At 33.4% G+C, this 21,925-nt stretch overlaps 1 protein-coding gene and 1 long non-coding RNA gene across 3 annotated transcripts in view; one reads left to right on the forward strand and one right to left on the reverse strand.

Annotated features, from left to right (window-relative positions):
* The window catches only part of LOC127551434 (uncharacterized), an 87,438-nt gene extending 73,285 nt beyond the window's left edge, over positions 1-14,153 (reverse strand). Inside the window, exon 1 of the long non-coding RNA XR_007951086.1 lies at positions 14,014-14,153. This is a non-coding gene — a long non-coding RNA (uncharacterized LOC127551434). The remainder of the gene's footprint in view (positions 1-14,013) is intronic.
* ABHD17C (abhydrolase domain containing 17C, depalmitoylase) overlaps positions 1-21,925 on the forward strand; it is an 84,110-nt gene that overhangs the window by 33,616 nt on the left and 28,569 nt on the right. The gene's annotated exons all lie outside the window — the stretch shown is intronic.

The raw sequence follows: 21,925 nt of genomic DNA on the forward strand, positions 1-21,925 counted from the left end.
TCTTGGTCTTCTGGAGGCAGCCTTCCTTTCAGTTCAAATCAATAATCACCTCAAATACAGCTAGCTGTTAAAATCCAGTCCTTTATTGTCTCTTCTAAAATAGCCTGGTTTAGCTTTCCTTATTTTTGAGAACTCTCATTGCTAGTCCTTTGCCTCTGCCAGCTTCAGCCTCCATCTCCTTCTGAATCCAAAACCTCCAGCCAGCACAATGGTGGAATATCAAATGGATCTGACTTCTTCTCTGAGAGATTGGGCTTGTGAGAGCTGTGACTTGTGAATCTCCTCCACTGAATCCTGACTTGTGAATCTCCTGAAGTGTCTAGTGGGCTTGTGGGAGCTTCTCCTTATATATCTTCTCTTAAAAGTGTGAACTCTCCCAAAGATATGAATTCCAAAAGGTGTGAACTAATGTGTGAGCTCTCTTAAAGGTGTGAACTAAGTACATAAGCATTGTCTCTCTTAATTCCAAGTGACTTAGCGTACCCTGTTTCAATCCTGTTTCAATTCTGGCCCATAATACCCTCCCAGAGTCCTGGGAGAGTTTGAGACTCTGAATCACCCTTCCCCCACAGATTAAAGGTGACACAATTTACATCAGGGCCTTTCCAATCCTTCTCTTCAAAAGATCTCAGTTTATATCAGTTTCAGAGAAAAGCTGAACATCATGAATACTACTATATAGCTTTCCAAATCCAATACAACTTGCTTTTTTAAACTTTCCTATGCAATATTGGGACCGGCAGCTAATGGACATTGTCCATCAACTGTATCCTACCACGATATGTAAATTGATGAATTTAGCTAATGGGCAAGATGGTTCACAGCTTCTCTTTAGAGAAACAAATTTTTAAAAATCATCAAATTTTCTTTTATCATATGTCTAAAGGCAACAAGAGATAACCTATTGTTATGATATTTACACAAAGACCACCCTTACCATAATTCCAGAATCTGTTGTAGAAAGTAAGGCAGATAAACTCTTTCTAATTAACTCAGCATACAGAGATAGGCATAAGGAAGGAAACCAAAAAAAATTGTGGGCATACATTTTTTCAGTTGTAATAAACCAAAAAAATGTGCTGGATACAGAATTCTTATACTTGTGCATTATTAATTCTTTGTTCAGAAAGTGGTAGACATAGTGTGCTTTAAGGAGAGAGTAAACAAAAATCTCAGACCTATACCAAGTCCTATTCCAATGTCTGTGGTGATGATTTGATGTTCTCAAAGAATACGACAGCATATATGGTACAACTTCTCACCGGTTTTACTGTGCTAGAATGTTTTTACGTAAGGTCTTTGCCACTGACTAGTCTGTTTTCAGAAGACCAAACTGGTTAAGTATGAAGAGAGATTTATGGTCAGTCATTAGTTGACTTAGGTATTATTTCTTCAGCTGTGGTATTTTGTGAAACTAGTATAATTCCAAAGTAGTCATCTGTCCTGTGTGACCACCTTCTTCTTTAGTTAATAGTGGCAGAGAAATGGAAAAGGAGCAGTGGCAGAAGGCACCAACAATCACATAATTCACGCCATGTAGATAGGTGACTAGGATGTGCCTTAAACATCATATAGAACCATATCTTACAGTCTAAGAACTGAGGTCCCAAATGATAAAGTGATCTTGATGTAATATGATTTTGTGGTCCCCTGATTTTAAGGGGGCTTCTGTTCTAATAGTAATCCTAAATCTTGTGGCTTTGGAGTCTGCCTCAGGGATTTCCCACACTCCCAATCTAAAAACAACAATCTGTCAGATTGGGAATAGAGCACTTCTCAATTCATTGCTGACTGTCAGATAGCTTCTGGCCTCAGGATAATCCCAGGCACCAAACTCTTTAAACAATAGTGATAATATTTTTAGTGATAACTAAATTCCTGAGACCACTCCTCTAGGCCATAGAATTAACATGTTAATGATAGAAAGCTGGATAAATGTGTCTCCTTGCTTCTCTTTCTCTGCTGAATTGCAAGTCACACTTGTAATAGTGTTACAATCACAATAAACTTTGCCCTTTGGCTTAAGAAGATGGGTTCAATTCTGAAAATTCTTTTGAGATTCCTTGAGATGTACCATTCTATGACCCCATACTTTTGGGGTCCCCTTCCCAACCTCAACAATCTGTCCCATGTAATATAAATAGTAGGGTAATAGTAAATAGTAGGTAATAAAAATAGTAGGATGTAAACTCAAACCCAGATCTACATCCAATTTGACAGATCTAAATGTACACTCTCAGTCATGTAACTGGGGAACCTAGGTGGTCCAGTGGATAGAGATCTGGGCATGGAGTCAGGAAGATTTATCTTCTTGAATTCACATCTAACTCAGCTGTATGACCCTGTTTGTGTTAGGGCAAATTATTTTAGTATCTTTGCCAATAAAATCTCAAATGAGGGTCATGAATAGGAAAAGCAACTGAAAACCCCTCCCTCCCAAAAAATCCAGCTGTCAACAAATGGATATGAATAGAAGAGATAAATTGTATCAATCTCTAGAATTCATGGTGTAAACAGAACCAAAACAAAATAGGAAGTTGCAGCTAAGTGGAAGAATGGCTCAAAGGCTCTTGTTGGAAAGAAAAAAGAAACTGGTCTAGTGTGGTTCTCATAAATATTTTCAAAAAGATCACATAAAATAATTGCAGCTTTTTATCAATATCATTTTTAGGTAAAGGTAAGGAAATTATGCAAAGAACTTGGTAAGACCCCTTCAGTTAAACCTGTATGTATTTGGTTACTTTGTGACTTTGGTATGAAGGTATAGGAATGGATAAGGAAGAACAGAAAAAATCAATCAGGGAAAGGGAAGTGAGCCAAAAATTTGTGCACATGGAAACTTTCCTTTCTTATCATTTAGTCAGCACATATTAAGTGTCTCTCAGGCTGTGCTAAGCAATAGCATTGAATAATATGACAAAGAATGAAATGGTCATATTTCAGCATTGAGTAATAACTTGTAAATAGATCACTGACTTATTAAAGATTTCAATATAAAACCTGTAGAAGAATAAAAAAAAGAAAAAAAAACCATGATGTTCTCTTGAAACAAATCAATCCTGTCTTATTTAAACAAGTTATTAGTAATAAAGAAAAAAATAGTTAATGGATGAAAAAAGACCCATATACATAAATTATACATTTCATACTGAAGTTCATATTCTAAATGTGTGTCACTTGCTAAAACATGGCAATCAAAAGTGACTTAAAAAACATCTCATTTCAGTGATAACAGTTGACACAGCACAGTTTAAATTGTAAATTTATATATATAAAATCTTATGGATAAGAAAGATGTAAGATTGAGAAGTTTTACCTCATAAAACAGAAGCAGTGGGAGGGTTAAAAAAACTGCTTAAAGAAAGCTAGTAAGAGACCTAACTAAGCAAAAATTTCCTGTCTCTTGAAATATAATCATCCTGAGGACTTTGAAGGCTGAAAATGGAAATAGAACAACAAGCAAGAAAAACGATAGATTTGCAAAGATCTTTTTATTCGTGAGACTTATTTTTTAATTGTCTTTTTTGTTATGAACTTGTTAAAAAAACTCCAACAAACATAATATTTTAATATAGAATGAATAGGAAAAGAGAGTGGCATATGAGGCTAAATATCTATGATATGTAGTTCCGTACATATTAAATTTAACATGATACTATCAGCGTGGCCTTGTTTCTTTGTGTCCCCTTCAAAACTATTTTCTCTGTGATTTAAAAAAAATGTTTTGTTAATGCTTTTGATTTTTAAAATTCATTATTATCTACTTCCTTTCCCCTTCATTAAAAGTTGTTGGGTTTTTTTTTTGTTTTTTTTGCTGAGGCAATTGAGGTTAAGTGACTTGCTCAGGATCACACAGGTAGGAAGTATTAAGTGTCTGAGACCAGATTTGAACTCAGATCCTCCTGACTTCAGGGTTGGTGCTCTATTCATTGCACCACCTAGCTACTCCGTTCATATATATTTCAAAGCAACATCACAGTGGAGGTGCAGAAGCAGTGACACATTTTTAGTCTCTTAGCATCTTACAAATTTGGACTCGATTCAAAATTTGTAGTAATTGGAGAAGGGTTAGAGTGTTATTTGCCCTGGATTATATCTGGAGAGGAAATAGGCTTTATTAAGCAAATGTTTATTGGTTTATTTGTTTGAAGACTTTATTCTTTTACAAGTAAAATTGTTATCAACAATGCTTAAACTGTTACTTTAATATAATTCGCAGTTGAAGTTTATTGTTATTTACTAAAGACAGACCTCTAACAAGGCAATAGTGTCTAAGTAATTAGAATTATGGCAGAAACTTCATAAATAAAATGGGTACAAAGAAAGCAGTAGGTTCAAAAGAGGGGAACCTCTGAGAAAGATGAAGACAAGCTTGGAGCCTAAAGAAGAAGTGGGCAGTCACTCCCAAGCATGGTCTTCTTTTTCTTGTATATACTTACTATCACATTGCAACAAGGGGCACACACTCTGATGGGTTGGAAGTGCTGCCACTTTGCCATCCAGAAATTCTTCTAATTATCATTTTTACATTTTTTAGTCCTCATGAGTGTAATAGATACTGAGATTGGATTGTGATACAGGAAACATGTGATAATCCAAAGTAAAGGCTTGTTCAGTTATTTCATTGTGTTTGATTCTGTGATTCTATTCGGGGTTTTATTGGCAAAAACACTGGCATGTTTTTCTAGCTAATTTTACAGGTGAGGAAACTGAGGAAAACTGGGTTAAGTAACTTCCAAGGGTCACATGGCTAGTATATATGAGGACCAGATTTGAACTCAAAGATGATGAGTCTTCCTTACTCCTTACTAGTGCTACCTAGGTGCCCAGAGTAGGGAAAATCTACTTTAACTTCTATGGATCTAAAATTTTTAGGTAACATACAGGTGAGTTCTTTGCTTTAAAAATTCTGTTTCCACATTAACAGTGTTGTCTATGACATTAAATCTGGGTCTCTATCTTTGGATAAGTGGAGGGGTAAGGTTAAAAAAAAATTGATCCAGTACATTTAAATTAGTTACTTGTCTTGGGGGAGAGGAGAGGGGAGCATTTGTATTGACTCTTCTAATATGTTAGTCTGCCATAAGATGACAAATAAATCTTTTTTTTTTTTTTATCATCAAGACCATCAAGATAGTTGCTACAAAGAACCAGGTGAGGTAGCTGGGTAGCACAAAGGATGGAACACCAGATCTGGAGTCAAGAAGACCTGAGCTTCCATCCAGCCTCAGACATACACTCTCTGGGTGATCTTGAGCAAGTCACCTAGCCTTTCTGTCCTTTAATTTCCTTATCCATAAAGTGAAGGTAATCATAGCACTATAGAGGATTGTTGTGAGGATAAAATGAGGCTGTATTTGTAAAAGCCTTTGCATACCTTCAAGCACTAAATAGAATCTAGCTATGTTGGCTATTATTACTAGTAATAATGTTGGTGTAAATTACTTAGATCATACATTTAAAATTATTATAGATTCAAATAAAAGCTTATCGGTAGTGGTTTGGATAATGCCAAATTTTTATAACCATAGGACAGTTATATTTGATTATAATCTTAGGAGAAATAATTATAATTAGAAAATGCTATTTAACTTGGAGTGGTTCTAAAAGAGAATTAATTCTAGTTTGTTTTTAAAGAATTTTACTCCATTTCTAAGAAGAGGGGAAAAAAAGAATTATTTTTTTATTGTTATTATTTTTTTATTAAAGCTTTTTATTTACAAAGCATATGCATGGGTAATTTTTCCGACATTGACCCTTGCATAACCTTTTGTTCTATATTTTCCCCTTCTTCTCCCCACCCCTTCCCCTAACTGGCAGTTAGTCCAATACATGTTAAATATGTTGAAATACATGTTAGATCCAATATATGTATTTATACAGTTATCTTGTTGCACAAGAAAGATCAAGAAGGAAGAAAAAGAAAAACTGAGAAAGAAAACAAAATTCAAGCGAATGACAGAGAGAGTGAGAATCCTATGTTGTGTTCCACACTCTGTTCCCATGGTTCTCTCTCTGAATGTAGATTGCTCTCTTCATCACTGCACAAGTGGAACTGGTTTGAGTCATCTCATTGTTGAAGAGAGCCGCATCCATCAGAACTGATGATAGTATAGTCTTCTTGTTGATGTTATAATAATCTTCTGGTTAGCATTAAATAAATAAATGTATCCCCATTATGTATGATGCTTGCTGGTGGTTTTAAATAGATGCTACTGACTATTTTAAGGAAAAGTCCATTTATTCCTATACTCTTTAGTGTTTTTACTAAGAATGGGTGTTAGATTTTATCAAATGCTTTTTCTGCATCTATTGAAATACTCATATGGTTTTTGTTAATTTGGTTATTGATATAGTCAGTTATGCTAATAGTTTTCCTAATATTGAACCAGCCCTGCATTCCTGATATAAATTCTATTTGGTCATGTTGTGTAGCATCTCTTAAGGCTATCCTAATCTTGTAGCTCCTTTAGAGCTACTCTTAATGCCCATCCATTGGCATTTCATTGTGTTTGATTCTGTGATTCTATTCGGGGTTTTCTTGGCAAAAACACTGGCATGTTTTTCTAGCTAATTTTACAGGTGAGGAAACTGAGGAAAACTGGGTTAAGTAACTTCCAAGGATCACATGGAAAACATAGAGACAGATCTACCAGGAGGTAGGGGTGAAGTGAAAGAGGACTTTATTCTTAGATAGTTCATATTTATACCCCCGTAAGGATCTGGGGGAAGGGGGAGGTCCTCTAGGAATCTGGCATAATGGGATTGGCCTGAGAAGAGGGAGGAAGGTGAAGGTGTGCTAGGCTTTGAGAGCACTAAGGAGGGACATGTGGTATCGGGGTCTCTTGGGGCTATGCCTCACCTCCATGATAGGATTTGCTTGCACCTCAGTACCTCTCATCCCTCAGGTCCTCCCTAATGCCTTGAGCTGCATTCCTTGCTCCTAGAGGCTTTTTAACCCTTGCAATGTTGTCTTATCCTGGGGATGATTATCTATAATCTCCTTACTAATAATTTATTTAAGATTTTTGCATCAATGTTCATTAGGGAGATTGGTTCTTTCTCTGTTTTCATCCTACCTAGTTTAGGTATCAATATCATGTCTGTGTTGTAAAAGGAATATGGTAGGACTCCTTCAATCACTATTTTTTCAAATAGTTTATATAGTATTGGAGTTAGTTGTTCTTTAAATGTTTGGTAGAATTCATATGTAAATCATCTGGTCCTGGGGATTTTTTTTGTTAGGGAGTTGATTAATAGCTTGTTCTATTTCTTTTTCTAAAATGGGACTACTTAAGTAATTTATTTCCTCTTCTGTTAATTTGGGCAATCTATATTTTTGTAGTTATTCCTCCATTTCACTTAGGTTATCAAATTTATTGGCATAAAGTTGGGCAAAGTAACTCCTGATAATCATTTTTGAGACTAACAATTTGATTTTCCTCTTTCCTTTTTCTAATCAAATTAATTAAAGGCTTATATATTTTGTTTTTGTTTTTGTTTTTCATAAAACCAACTCTTAGTTTTATTTATTCAATAGATTTTTTTAGTTTTAATTAGATTGATCTCTCCTTTTATTTTTAGAATTTCAAGTTTGGTATTTGGGAGTTTTTAATTTGTTCTTTTTCTAGTTTTTTAGTTGCAAGCCCAATTTATTGGATCTTCTCTTTCTCTATTTTATGCAAATAAGCATCTTGTTATGATATCTCATTATTGTCATTCTCTTGGATGAAATTATTGACTGTGTTTATGATTTGCTGTTTAACCTATTCATTCTTTAGGATGAGATTATTTAGTTTCCAATTTCTTTTTGGTCTATTTTTGCCTGGATCTTTATTGAATGTAATTTTCATTGCATTGTGATCTGAAAAAATTGCATTTACTATTTCTACCTTTCTGCATTTGATTTTGGGGTCTTTATGTACTAATACATGATCACTTTTTGTATAGGTTCCATGAACCGAGAAGAAAGTGTATTCTTTTCTATCTCCATTCAATTTTCTCCAAACATCCATTATATCTAGTTTTTCTGGTATTCTATTTACCTCTTTAAGTTCTTTTTTATTTATTTTGCGATTTGATTTATCTAGTTCTGAGAGTGCAAGGTTGAGATCTCCCACTATTATAGTTTTGCTGTCCATTTCTTCTTGCAACTCTCTTAACTTCTCCTTTAGGAATTTAGATGCTATATCACTTGTTGCATATGTTTAATATTGATATTGCTTCATTATCTATGGTGCCCTTTAGCAAGATATAGTTTCCTTCTTTATCTTTTTTAATTAGATCAATTTTTGCTTTTCCTTGATCTGACATCAGGGTGGCTATCTTTGCTTTTTTTTTTTTTTTTTAACTTCACCTGAAGCGTAATAGATTTTGCTCCAGACTTTTACCTTTACTCTGTATGTATCGCTCTGCTCTAAATGTGTAAAATTTGTTGTTTGTAAACAACATATTGTAGAATTCTGGCTTTTAATCCAGTCTACTATTTGCTTATGCTTTATGGGAGATCATTCACATTTACAGTTAAAACTACTAATTCTGTATTTCTTGCCATCTTATTAACCCCAAATTATACTTTTCTCTTTCCTTTTCCCTCCTCTCCAGTATTTTGCTTATGAGCCTCAAGCAGTCCTCCTCCTTTACACATCCTTTCCCTTTCTTATACCTTTCCCCCACTATTTCTCCTTTTCCCTTCTATTCAGCCTATTCCTTCCCTTTTCCCCTTTCCCCTCCCATTTTTCTATTAAATGAGAGATGTTTCTTGGTGAAACTAAATATATCTAATATTCTTTCTTTGGGTCACATCTGATGAGCGTAACATTCTCACGATATTCATCACCTTCCTTTCTTTCCCTCAGTTATACTATGTTGTCTTCACCTCTTCTTGAGATGTAATTTCCCTCATTTTACCTTCATCCTCCCCATTTTTTCCTGTTTCAATCCCCTTTCCACCTTTAGTTTCTTCTTTATATTTCAACAGTAAAATCAGATTATACATGTACTCTCAATGTATACTCATAATAGAAATACAGTTCTCAAGAATTTTTTTTCTTTTTACCTTTTTATGTTCCTCTTAACATATTTGGAGGTCAAATTTTTTGTTTAGCTCTGGTCTTTTCTTCAAAAATAAATGGAATTCACCAGTTTTATTGAATGTGCATCTTCTACCCTGAAAGAAAATGTTCAGTTTAGCAGGGTAATTTATTCTTGGTTGCATTCCAAGTTCCTTTGCCTTTTAGAATATCATATTCTAGACCCTTTGATCCTTTAAAGTGGAAGCTAATAGGTCCTGAGTAATCCTTATTGTGGTTCCTTGACATTTGAATTGTTTCTTTCTGGCTGCTTGTAATATTTTTTCTTGGTCTGATAGTTCTCAAATTTAGCCACGATTATTCCTTGGGGTTTTAATTTTGAGTTCTCTTTCAGGAGGCTTTTGGTGAATTTTTTCAGTGGTCATTTTACCTTCTGTTTTTATGATATCCAAGCAGTTCTCTTTGATGATTTCCTGAAAGATAGTGTATAGGCTGTTTTTCATTATGTATTTCAGGGAGTCCAATAATCCTTAGATTGTTTCTCCTCTATCTATCTTCCAGGTTGGTTTGTTTCCCAATTAGGTATTTTCTATTTTTTCTATTTTTTTTTTTTTTGCGGGGGGGGAGTTGCTTGACTGATATTTGTTATCTCATTGAGTCATTCATTTCCATTTGTTCAATTCTGAATTTTAGTGAATTATTTTGTTTTTCTTTTTTTTTTACTTCTTTTTAACTTTTTTTTTTTTAACTTCTTTTTGTATTTGTCAAATTGAATTTTTAAATGAGTTGTTTTGTTCTATGGAATTTTTTTCCATTTCACAAATTCTGTTTTTCTAGGAATTACTTTCTTTTTCCGTTTTATCAAATCTATCTTTTAATATTTCCATTTCACTAAGTCTATTTTGTAGTGAATTTTCTTCAGATAGTTTCTGTGTTGCCTTTTCCAAACCCTCTTGCAAATGTTTCATTTCCTTTCCCTATTTTTCTTCTAGCTCTTTTTTAAGGTCCTTTTTAATTTCTTCTAGGAGAGCTTTGTGTGATGGGGACCAAATTATATCGTCTTTTGTGGCTTCATCTGGAGACAATCTGCCTTTAGTCTCCTCAGAGTTTGAAATCTGTTCTTCTCTTTAACCATAAAAGCTGTCTATTGTTAGTCCTCTTTACTTTTTTATTAATATATATATTTTTTAAGTTAAGGTCTTCAAACATCTATTATATCTAGTTTTTCTGGTATTCTATTTACCTTTTTAAGTGTGTGTGGGGGGGTAGGGAGGGGAAGGGGATCCAACTTTCCAAGTAGCCACAGTTGCACTGGGTCAGTGCTAATTCATTCCTTGTGTTGGATGGGTATGGACAGGTCCTGTGAGATTCTGGCATTTTGGGTTTCACTATTGATCTTGTGTTGGTGTTGGATGTTTATAACTTCTCTGCTGATCTACACTGGGCTTGCAACCAAGGCAAAGTGTCCAACACTGCTGTAGATTGCTGTAGATTCCTCCCTGTAGATTCTCTACTGTGGAGACTACACTACCCCAGGACGCTGTGCTGTCTGGGCTGGTGCTTGTGGTCAGCTGTTTGTGTTAAGCTGCCTCTCTCTGATTTCCAGTTCAAACAGACCTTTTCTGGTGATCTTTGGAAATTATCTTCTGCTGATAATTTGTTGCACTTCCAATATTTTTGGGTTCTGAGGGTCCAGAGCTAATTCAGAGGCTGAATTTCGTAATTAGTGTGAGGGTTGTACAGAAGGTCAGAGAGAAATGTGTGTCATCTTTGCCCCCTCAGAGAAGATATATTCCTTGACGCAAAACCAAATGATTTTCAACAAAACTTAGAAGCATATATTGGTGCTTAAGGTGCCATAAGAAAACTAATATTTTAAGTATAGAGAACAATCCTGATTAGCATAATGAGTCTAATTTTGAAAAAATTTTCATCATAAAACAAAATTTTATTAGACTGAATCGAATAAATTGTTCTTTGAGTATTTTGTAAATTACTTCAAGGCAAATTAATCTAACAAAGGTGACTTTTATATATTAAGCACTCAGTCCATGATAATAGAATAAATAAATATCCATGAAAGTGGATTTATTCTTTTTGGTGAATATTTGGGACTTATTTCAGTCACAATTCAAAGAATTCAAAATATTTTAAATAAAAATCACTTCTGATCATCCTAATTTAATATGTAGGTAAAATACTATTCAAAAATCTGATATGAAACAGGCTTATGATGATTACATTAATTAGAATATACTGTTTCTCATGAAGATATTTCAGATTCTTTGATAAATACAGCATGTTTAAGCCACTGCTCTAAAATGAATGACTGTTCTGTGCTATGCTGTTTTTCTATTTTAATAATAATACTTTTAAGAAATATAGTACATTGCAGAATAAAAGCCAACTTTGAATATTGTGAAAATTCAACTTTCAACCAGTACTAATAATATAGAAATGAGCTAGGAGGCACTGTGGGTAGAAGGCGAGGCCTAGAGGCAGGAAGACTAATTTTTGTGAGTGCAAAATTAGACTCAGACATTCACTGGCTGTGTGACCTTGAGTAGGTCATTTTACTCTTTTGGCCTTAGAGTCCTCATTTGTGAAATGAGCTGCAGAAGGAAATGAAAAATCATGGCAGTGTCCTTACCAAAAAAACCCCAAATGGGGCACAAAGAGTTGGACATAACAACATATCTTATTTCATTAAAACTTACAACAACTTCTCCAATATCTTTTTAAGCATCTTTTATTTATTTTTTATTAATACCTTTTTATTTTTCAAAATACATATAATTTTCAACATTCACCTTACATTCATATACCATAACTTATTCAGCCATTACTCAACTGATGGTTATTCACTCAGTTTCCAGTTCCTTGCCACTACAGAAAAGGTTGCCACAAACATTTTTGCAAGTGTACATCCTTTTTCCATTTTTTATGATCTCTTTGGGATATAGGCGCAATAGAGACACTGCTAGATTAAAAAGTATGCTCAATTTGATAGCTCTTTGGCATAGTTCCAGATTGCGCTCCAGAATAGTTGGATCATTTCACAACTCCACCAGCAATAGTGTCCCGTTTTCCTACATTTATCTATTATTCAAAATTGTTCATATCATTTGACCATTTATCAATTGGAAACTGGCTTGTATTCTTATAAATTTTGAGTCAGTTCTCTATATATTTTATTTTGCTTTTTTTTATGCTGAGGCAGTTGGGGTTAAGTGATTTGCCCAGGATCACAGAGTTAGGAAGTGTTAAGTGTCTGAGACTAGATTTGAACTCAGGTCGTCCTGACTTCAGGGCTAGTGCTCTATCCACTGTGCCACCTACCTGCCCCTCTATATATATTTTAGAAGTGGGACCTTTATCAGAAACTTTGTATGTAAAATTGTTTTCTTGTTTTCTTTAAGTAACTTTTAGAAATAATTCTAAGTCCTAATCTTACTTTCTCACACTGTTTACATAGCAGGTGAGAAGTGTTTGTCATATGGCTCTGCTCTTATTACTGACCATGTCACTTCTTCCACTGTACATTGGTTAGAATTTGGTGAGATAGTGACAAAACAACTCAGAAGGACTTATGTTGAAACATGCCATTTACTTCTAGGTAGAGAATAGATGTATTCAGATTGCAGATTGAAACATTTGTTCTAATCTTTCTTTACAATTTTTGGACTTAGTTTTGAATGATTATACTCATTTGTAATGTATGTTGTTTGGTGTTTTTTTTTTTTTTTGCCTTCTCAACAGAGGGAGAATGGAGAAAATTTGGAACTACAAATTTAAAAAAAATTGAATTTTAAAAAAGTAAAATATCTGAAGTAGAGTTTTTTAAAATTGTCACTTTCATTTTGAAAAATACACAAAATAAAGCAAAAGTAAGTTCAGAGGGAGATACGTGGGGCAATGCTAATATTAGTACTTTATATAATATATATGAATACACTTATAAAATTTGCATGTAATAGTAATTCACCATTTCATATACATTGCCCTTTTATTTTTTTTATATGTTAAAATGTTTGTGTTTGTTAAGTGCTAATAAAAGAAAAAAAACTTGATCAGAAAGACTTCCTAGTGTATCTGTTGATTGGATAGAATTAGAAGTACACTTTTTTTTGTGTGTAAATCTTTGGAGTAAAATGGGAGTTCTTATTAATATATTAATTAAAGATAAAAAAAAGCAATTTTTAGTAGTCCATCATAGATTCGGTTTAAAAATATGTAGAGGAAAATAAGCATATCTTAAATTATTAGCTCTTTTTCATATTCTGTTTTAAAATTCTAAAATAGTACACACATCCCTATTAAGCATATGCTAATTAAAATTCAGTTATAAGAGGCAAAAAGAATGTTTTAAATACTAGATTCCTGAGATCAGAAGTATTCATTGTAGAAGACTATATTCTAATGTAGAAGGAAGTTTATAATTATTACACACCTGCTTCTCTTTTACAATTAATCATTTCTCTCTATATCTCATTCTATCATTTAATCTGCCATAATACTTGGGGTGTTTTGAATTTATCCAATATTTAATCTATTTTTATTAGAAATGCCAATTCCACCATACTTTAAATAGTATTTACAAAGCAAGTGTAACTGAGTAGTAGTATGAATGCTAACAGAGTTGAACTCCACAAATAATTAAAACTTAAGAGTAGAGGAATATGGCTAACAAACTAAGGCACTCTAGTTTACAGCCTGCTTTTGTACTGCGAGTTGAGAATGGTTTTTACGTTTTTTAAGTACAATAAAACTTCTTTTTAAACTATACAAAGCATTCTTGGTATACAGGACAAATTATAGCCAGCCAGCCTAGCAGATGATAGTTGTTTGATTCCCTGGTTTGGTACCAAAATTACTTAAGTTTAAATCCTACCTTTAAAATACTATCTATGTTAACTTTGGACCTTTTTGCTTATCTGTAATAAAATGGAGTTGGATTATGTTTTCTGAACTCCTTCCCTACCTTATATTTGTGAGCTTGATACTGTAGATCTTGGCTTATGGCACAACTTTTTTCTCCCAGTATTTTGATGAAACCTTGATGTTATAGATAAATCAGCCATAAAGACATCCTTTGCAATTGCTTTTTTCACAGTTTGCTGGGGTGTGTCCTTCCATAGAACTCTGCATTTGCCTTTGGTTCTTTTAGTAACGGTTGTTGTTGTTTTTCTTTTTTTTAAATTACCATCAGTTAGCATTACTGTAAACTTAGTTGGTCTATCTGAAATCTATAAATCACTATAGGCTGGCCTGCTCAACATAGATGTCCTAATCAGGAGATTTAAAGCTTTAAGCTTTTTTGTATCATGGGGCTTTTTGGCAGTCTTAAGCCTATGAGCCCCTTTCTCATAATAATCTTTTTATATATATATCAAATAAAACTAATAGGATTATATTGCAACACAGTTATCAAAGTTTAAAAAAAAATCATAGTCCCTAGGTGAAGAAATCCTGTCCTAGATGATGAATTTTGTGTTACTTTTTATATACCATTGATAATATACTTTAGCTTCTTTATATTTACTGTGTGTCATGTTATTACTATTTGGGTCACTTGTAATATAATTTTTATTAGACTGAGATTGTGGTTTTCCATCTTTCATAGACAAAATAATTATCAGAATTTTTTTTGAAGAGTTCATTTTAACTGTTTTTTGAATTCATTAGTATAAGGAATTTCTATGAAATTCACTCCACTAATGCTGGGTCAGCTGCTATTCTAGTCAACAATTCATGATCTTAGAATTTTCTGAGACGGGGAAATAAAGGACTAGATATGGCCCACACAGCCAGCAGTTGTCATAAGTAAGACTTGAATTCAAGTTTTTCTGCCCCCAAATCTGGTTTTGTACATAATGATTGTATGTTTTAATGTAAGTTGTGTATCCAGCATTTGACTGATAACAATTTTCTGGGCAAGTATAGGTTTTGAGAATAAAAGCCATGAATTCCCCAAATAAGTGACTGAATGGATTATATAATATTTATGGTGTTTATTTTTAGGATTTATCTTTAAATTAACATGGAACCAGCTGATATTCATAGCCAGGAAAAACAGAGACTGAAACAAGGATATTTAAGCATATTAAACACAATACCCTGTTCACAGTTTGAAGATGCTAGACTCATTCAAAGTATGAGGATGAATTTATAAGAAACATGTTAATTGTTCTACTGACCTACATTACGAACATAAATCTTCCCTTCTTATTTCTTGGACAGTTATTTTCTGGTCTTCTGAAAGACCAAAAAAACCATTGTCTTATAATTAGGCCATGCTTTTCCAAAGCAATCTTGCTTGATTTTTCATCTTCTGTATGGACAGATCCCTGTCCTTCTGTCTTTTCTCATCCTATTCTATCAATCAATCCTCCTTAAAGATCTTTCCATTGACCATTAGTAAACTGTTGATTAGCTGAACTATTTGATTTAATGACTACCATATATTTCATATTAGATGTATGAAAATGACTTTCCCTATAGCTTGATCAGAATTTCAAGAAAACTTTACTTGGTAATATTGTTCTTTATATTATTAGCTATATTGAGCTTGTCCATTATTAATAACTTTGTCTAGCACCTGCACATATGATTTTTAAGGTTTTTACAGAAGGACCTGTACCTATGAGATAGTGACAAAACATGATAAATCTCACTTGTCCCACAGATTGTAAACAATAAAGCTGATGAAGCATCTTCTCTGCTATAGACACAGTATGTACTTTAAATAAGGAAAAAATACAAAAATGAAAGGAAAAATCTCTTCCATTATTTTGAGTCAATTATAGCTTTTAGTTTTAATTTGAACTTATCTAGAGCCCATCCTGCCATATTGAGTCTGGGAGCACTGAGGGAGTCTGACCTGTAAGAAGAGAAGTTAATAGTTCTCTGAACCCCCTACCTGATATGGTACATAGGGTTTTTTGCTATATATAGGCACTCCCCAAACATGATACATATACTGATAGGGTGGGAACAAGTTGGAGGGAGGAAGAAAGGGGAAGGACCATGAAATACTTTTAGGAATTGCCTTCTATTTCTAAACCATTACTCACTCCATCTAATCACTGTTACTTGTGAAATCGGATTTCTGCATTTTTTGGGCCAGTTTCTTTCATTAAAAAGAAATAGAGAATCTTTCAGACAAATTTTGGTGAAGTGTCAAGTTTCTTTTTACTGTTGATGTATAAACTGATCCTTTTTTCTTTTCTAAACTTTTGTGACTCACTCTCCCTTCCTAGGTCTTTGATTCTCTTTATGCCCCAAACCAAACGTTAACTTTCTCCAAAAACCTGTTTCCTCTGATTTCTTTGGTATTTATTTCTGCCAGTGCCATCATTAGTTGGCACTAATTACCTGGTTACCTCGTCCCTAAGATATTTCTCTCCCTTATACCATGTTACTGCTATTGCCTTGTGATTCAAATGATTTAAAAAATTTTTGCATCTGATCCTTCTTTCTATCTTTATTGTCACTTTAAGTTCATGTCTTTTGCCTAGATAATTACAGGTATCTTCTAGATCTTTCTTACAATTAACCTTTATATATTTGCAACAGTCCTAATTTAGAGATCTGATTATCTTACTTGCCTATTAAGACCATAATGACTTACATATTTTCTCTTCCATCAAGTCATTCTATAGTCTCTCCTTCTGTATCCACTAACAGAATTGTTTTCTAGTAGTCTGATTTTTCCATTCCCCCGTGGAACTCTCTTATGCCAGATAAACACAGTCAAGCAAAACCTATTGACATATGCCTGTGTGTGAAAATGAATGTTTTATTTTTACCTGTTTCTGTCACTCCTTTGCAGAAAGGTGCAAGTTTTGTTTTACCATTGAATTCTCTGAAGTTATTACTAACAGAATTGATCATCTGAGTTTTTCAAGTTACTCATTTCTTGGGGGTAATAATATTTCATTACAGTTTATTCAGCCATTCCTTAATTTTCTTTTTCTTTGGTACTATAAAAGGTAATATTCTAAATAGTTTTGCATATATTGGGCCTTTTCTATTGTCTTTGACTTCTTTGGAATATATACCTTAGTAGTAGCGAATTCTTCTCCCTAGGATTATCATTGCTGGTTTAAAAGATTAATAAAATTTAGTGACTTTTTCATTGTTAGTAAACAGGATAATTCCAAATTGTTTTCCATTAGACCAACTTGTAGTTCTTTCAGGCATTGGTGTGCCTTTCTTCCCATAGTATTTGTAACATTTACCATTTTCATCTTTTGTAATTTTTAACAGTTTAATACATATGAAGTAAATTCCCAGTGCTATTTTAGTTTGCATTTATCTTCTTAGTTGATTTGGAGTATTCCTTCATTGATTATTGATAAGCTTGTATTTCTTTTCATTGAAAATTGCCTGTTTATATCCTTTAACTGCTTATACTTTGTGTAATGGTCTTTGTTTTTATGTATTTATATCAAGACCTAATATATTTTAATATATATTTTAATAATAATATCAGGCCTTTATCAAAAATATTTGCTGTGCACATATTTTTTTAATTGCTGCTTTTCTAATTTAAATTGCATTGATTTTGCTAATATAAAAGCTTTTCAGTTTTGTGTAATAGAAATTGTCCATTTTGTTTTCTACTGTCATATCTATCCTTGTTTAGTTAAGCATTATTCTCTGGCCATAATTGTACAAAAGTACTTTCATTCTCTAGTTTTTCCTTTTTCCATTTCCCCCTCTAATGATTTATGATAGAGAACAGGAACTAGGCCTTTGATTCAAATTGGTATAGGCAACCCTATATCCCAAATATTCCTCCTCAAAGAAATTTTGAATGTAAATATCTTCAATTGACACTCTTAGAGTGCTTCTTAATGCATTGAAAAGGAAAAAAGATTGTTCAGAGTTACACAGTTCATGTAGATTGAAAATAGGACTGAAACCTTGGTCTTTTTGTATATGAAGCTGGCCCTCTATTTTTAGGTCACTTATCTACATAAAGTTTATTGTGAAATGATAATGAATTCTATCTAATATCTGCAAAAAATAATTTCTCTTTTCCAGTTTTCCCAGCAGTTTTTGTGTAAAGGGAAATCCTAGTAGTTGATGTCTTTGGGTTTATTGACCATTACATTATCATATTTATGACCTTTCAAGTCTTGCTCAACTTACTCAGTCCTGTTCAGTTGATCAGTTTTTCTCATTTTTTAACTGGTAGCAAATAGTTCTAAAAATAATTGCTCTGTGGTATATTTTGAGATCTGGTAATGGCAGGTCACTTTAATTTCTAATATTTTTCATCATTTCTTTTCTAATCCTAATTTGCTGTCACTCTTGATAATTTTTTTCATTTTATTTGATTGCTAGTAATGGCATGATACTGCATCTGTATGCTCCTTTAAGTATTATGATAATTTTTAAATTGGCATGACCCCAACATGAACAGGGCTCCATTGATAGACATACTGTGTTTTCAGTCAACACTCTATCAAGTATTTAGGAGGAAAAGGCATAAGCATGAATGTAGTGTCTACTGTGTGCCAGGCATTGTGCTAAATGCTTTTTATATAATCTTTGATTCTCACAGCACTCTTGCAAGATAGACGTTATTAGTATCTCCATTTTACAGAAGAAGAAACTAAGGCAAATAGAGAATAAGTGACTTGTGTAAGAGTCACACAGGTAATAAGTATTTGGGACTGAATTTGAACTCATGTCTTCTTGATTCTAGATCCAGCGCTGAATCCACTGTACTGCTAGCTTATGTATCTATGACGTGATGGTCACTGTGCTAAGGAAACAAGTTCAAATAATAAAATTATCTCTATTTAAAATGAGCTCATTCTAATGAGAGAGATAAGTACATATAAAACATCTATAACATGGATATAAAGTTTACACACACAAAATTGTTAAAAACAAGAGAGTTTAGTAAGGAAGGTACTAGCATTGTTGGAGAATCATGAAATCTTCCTACAGAAAATAGTGCTTGATCTGTGATTTATAAGAGAGCAGCTCTGTAATGTGTGTCATGATATGCACATGTGTCATGTTCACTGGCATAAAATGCAGTCAGTGCAGAGTCACCGTCAGGAGATGGAATGTTGTGGGTGAGAAATAGAGAAGGCAAGCAGGAGAGGGAGTGTCCAGTAACCTAGAAGGATAGGCTAGAGCCACCTTGTGATAGGTTTTAAGGGTTAAATAGAAGAGGTTATATTTTATCTTATAGGCAATGAATGGTAAGTCACTGGAGTTGACTGAGTTAGGGAAGTGATATGGTCAGATTTGTTTAAAATACATTAGGATAGGGCTTTTAAACTGTTTTTCGATCACAACTCCTTTGTGCCTGAAAATTTTTTATGAACCACATACATAGATATGTAAAATAGGCTTGCAAATCAAACATTTACTGATACTAAATCATAATTTCATGACCCCTCCCCCCACATTCAGTTACAGTCAGAACCACTGTTTAAGAAGTTGGGGATTAGGGTAATGATAGATTGAAGACAAGTAAAATAGTTAGAAGTTGTTGGAATAATCTGGGTGAAACGTGATAAAGGACCTAAACAAGGTGTTGATTGTATGAACGGGGAGCAGAGTTGCTCATTTTTATCAGGGTGTCTACTACTTGGGTAAAGTTTTTCACTTATTGATTTAAGCTGTTTATTCTCCTAACATTTTCCTTAAGATCACTAATTTAACTTTATTATTTGCTTCAACTCTTCATTTCTTAGATATATTCATAAGAATTCTTGTGGATGATGAGTTTTCTGGGATTCTGCTAATTGCAAAGTTATTCTGGAATTTTAGGGTGTTCTCAACCCAGAGTATTTCTTTTATTGTATTGGTAGTTTTCTTCTCTACACAGTTGGTGATGAACTCTCTCCATAATATTTCTTGGAAACTTATGATATTTTTCAACTGCTAGAGTTGCTGTCATTCCTGTCTTTGAAAGTAGTATTGAGATTAAAAGTGGAAGCTTGCAGGAAGCAGAGCAGGTAGTGAGCTCTGTACTTTGAGTAGAATAGCCAAAAAACCCATTTGAAAAAGAGCTTTTTTTTTGGTCCTGTCTTCTTCAATAGTTCTGGTCTTAGCACAAAGATATAAATTCATACTGACAGAGCTTGAGATTGTATGTAGTTCCGGTCTTTTTTTTTTTTCCCCCCAGTCTAATGATGGATTAAAAGAAGTAAGATCATGTTTCTCCCTTGCTTAAGATCCCCTTCAACATATCTCCTACTTCTGCAGGATTGTAGGTCTTGATGAGGGTACTGAGTTAGGGATGTAATTCACTGATTGCTAGCTCTTCCTGCAGAGCTGAATCAAGTAACTAAGTCCAAGCTCCTGTTCCCTGCTGTATATTGTGACAGAGCTGGTCACATGACTTCTGTTTGAGGTGGAACTTGAATCCAAGTCTTCCTATATCAAATTCTTCACTGTGTCCCATTACCTCACAACACCTTTACCATGTTACCGGAGACATGTTCATTCAATAATATAATATGTTTTAGAGGAATGTTTTTCTTTCGTGAGAAGAGACTGTGCATTATTTCATATAAAAGTCCAAACCCAAATCATAGTTCTGTGATTAAACATAACATTTTTATTAGATGAAGGCACCTATCTATTAAGTTAATATCTATTAACCTTAGACTGTGAACACTTGGGTTTGTTATTAAAAGCCCTTTTACTCAAAGGTGATTGGTGTTTGTTAGGTTATCTAAAAATAGTTTTTCTCTCATTCCTCATGGAAATTTTAGCTACTAAAAGTTAATGTCATTCATTATTTTATTACCATTGTTAGATATCATTAAGTAGCATGAGATTATGGTTTTCAGGATATGATTATATGACAAAATTATCAGTGGCTATGTCCAGTCAGATCTTTGATAATAAAGAGAAGTTTTTGGTCCCAAGGCTTTCTAAAATCATCATCTGCCAAATTTCTTGGGCAATTTATGTTGTAGCAGTCTTAAAGGTTTGAGAATTATAAAGCAAAATAATATCAATGGTACTTTGAGTATTGTAACTCTGTTTTATATTTCTGTGTGCTTGAAGGAAGGTAGCTGAAAAAAACTATCCTCTCAAGGTAGTTTTGAGAAAACTTTTTTCAAGTTTTCTCCCCAGTTTCTTCTATTGTTGCTGGAAAACACTTCTCTATTGTTGATTGTACCAAAACATATCCTTTATTTCAGTTAAATAATTAACATCTTATGATTTAATAAAAGAAATTGTTGCTAAGGAGTCAGGAGATCAAAAGATGTGGATTCTAGGTCTTTGTCCATAATAATAGTATAACTATGAGTGCAGGATTTGACTTTTCCTTTCTTTATTCTAGTTCTTATCTAAATTGATAAGAGCTAATCCTGCATTTTATTTGATAGAGAAGAATAGAGAAGGGAAGCCCCTGTTTTATGGGGAATCCACAAATTGGGAATCTTTACCTGACTCTGCTTGCTCCTCTCTTATTCTTTCCCATTTATAATATGCCAGATTTTTTCCAATAAGCAGTCTACTTCTTACCCTTTTTTCTTTATGTGAACTGTACAATGTTCATTTAAAATCACATTATTTTATAAGTGCTATTAAAATGTTTTCCATGTATACAGATTCTCTATCTATATATTTTCATATCTTTCAAGGTAAGAATGTTTTTTCATTTCTTTTTAATGCCCCTACACTCCAGTTCTCCAAAAGAGCCAAATAAGGCCTGATGATTTAAAGAATTTTAGAACACTGATACATTTTATGTATGACTTGTATCCTATGGGACTAATAATAATGCAGTGCTTATCTAGATTACATTTAATAATCAGAGTGTTTTGGCCAGTCATAACTTTCATAATATTTATTTGTTCTGTCCTTATTTTATAGTAACTAATATGTAATGGCTTTCTCTGTTCCTT

This window comes from Antechinus flavipes, chromosome 2 (genome assembly GCF_016432865.1).
Source record: "Antechinus flavipes isolate AdamAnt ecotype Samford, QLD, Australia chromosome 2, AdamAnt_v2, whole genome shotgun sequence".
Classification (NCBI taxonomy): Eukaryota; Metazoa; Chordata; class Mammalia; order Dasyuromorphia; family Dasyuridae; genus Antechinus; species Antechinus flavipes.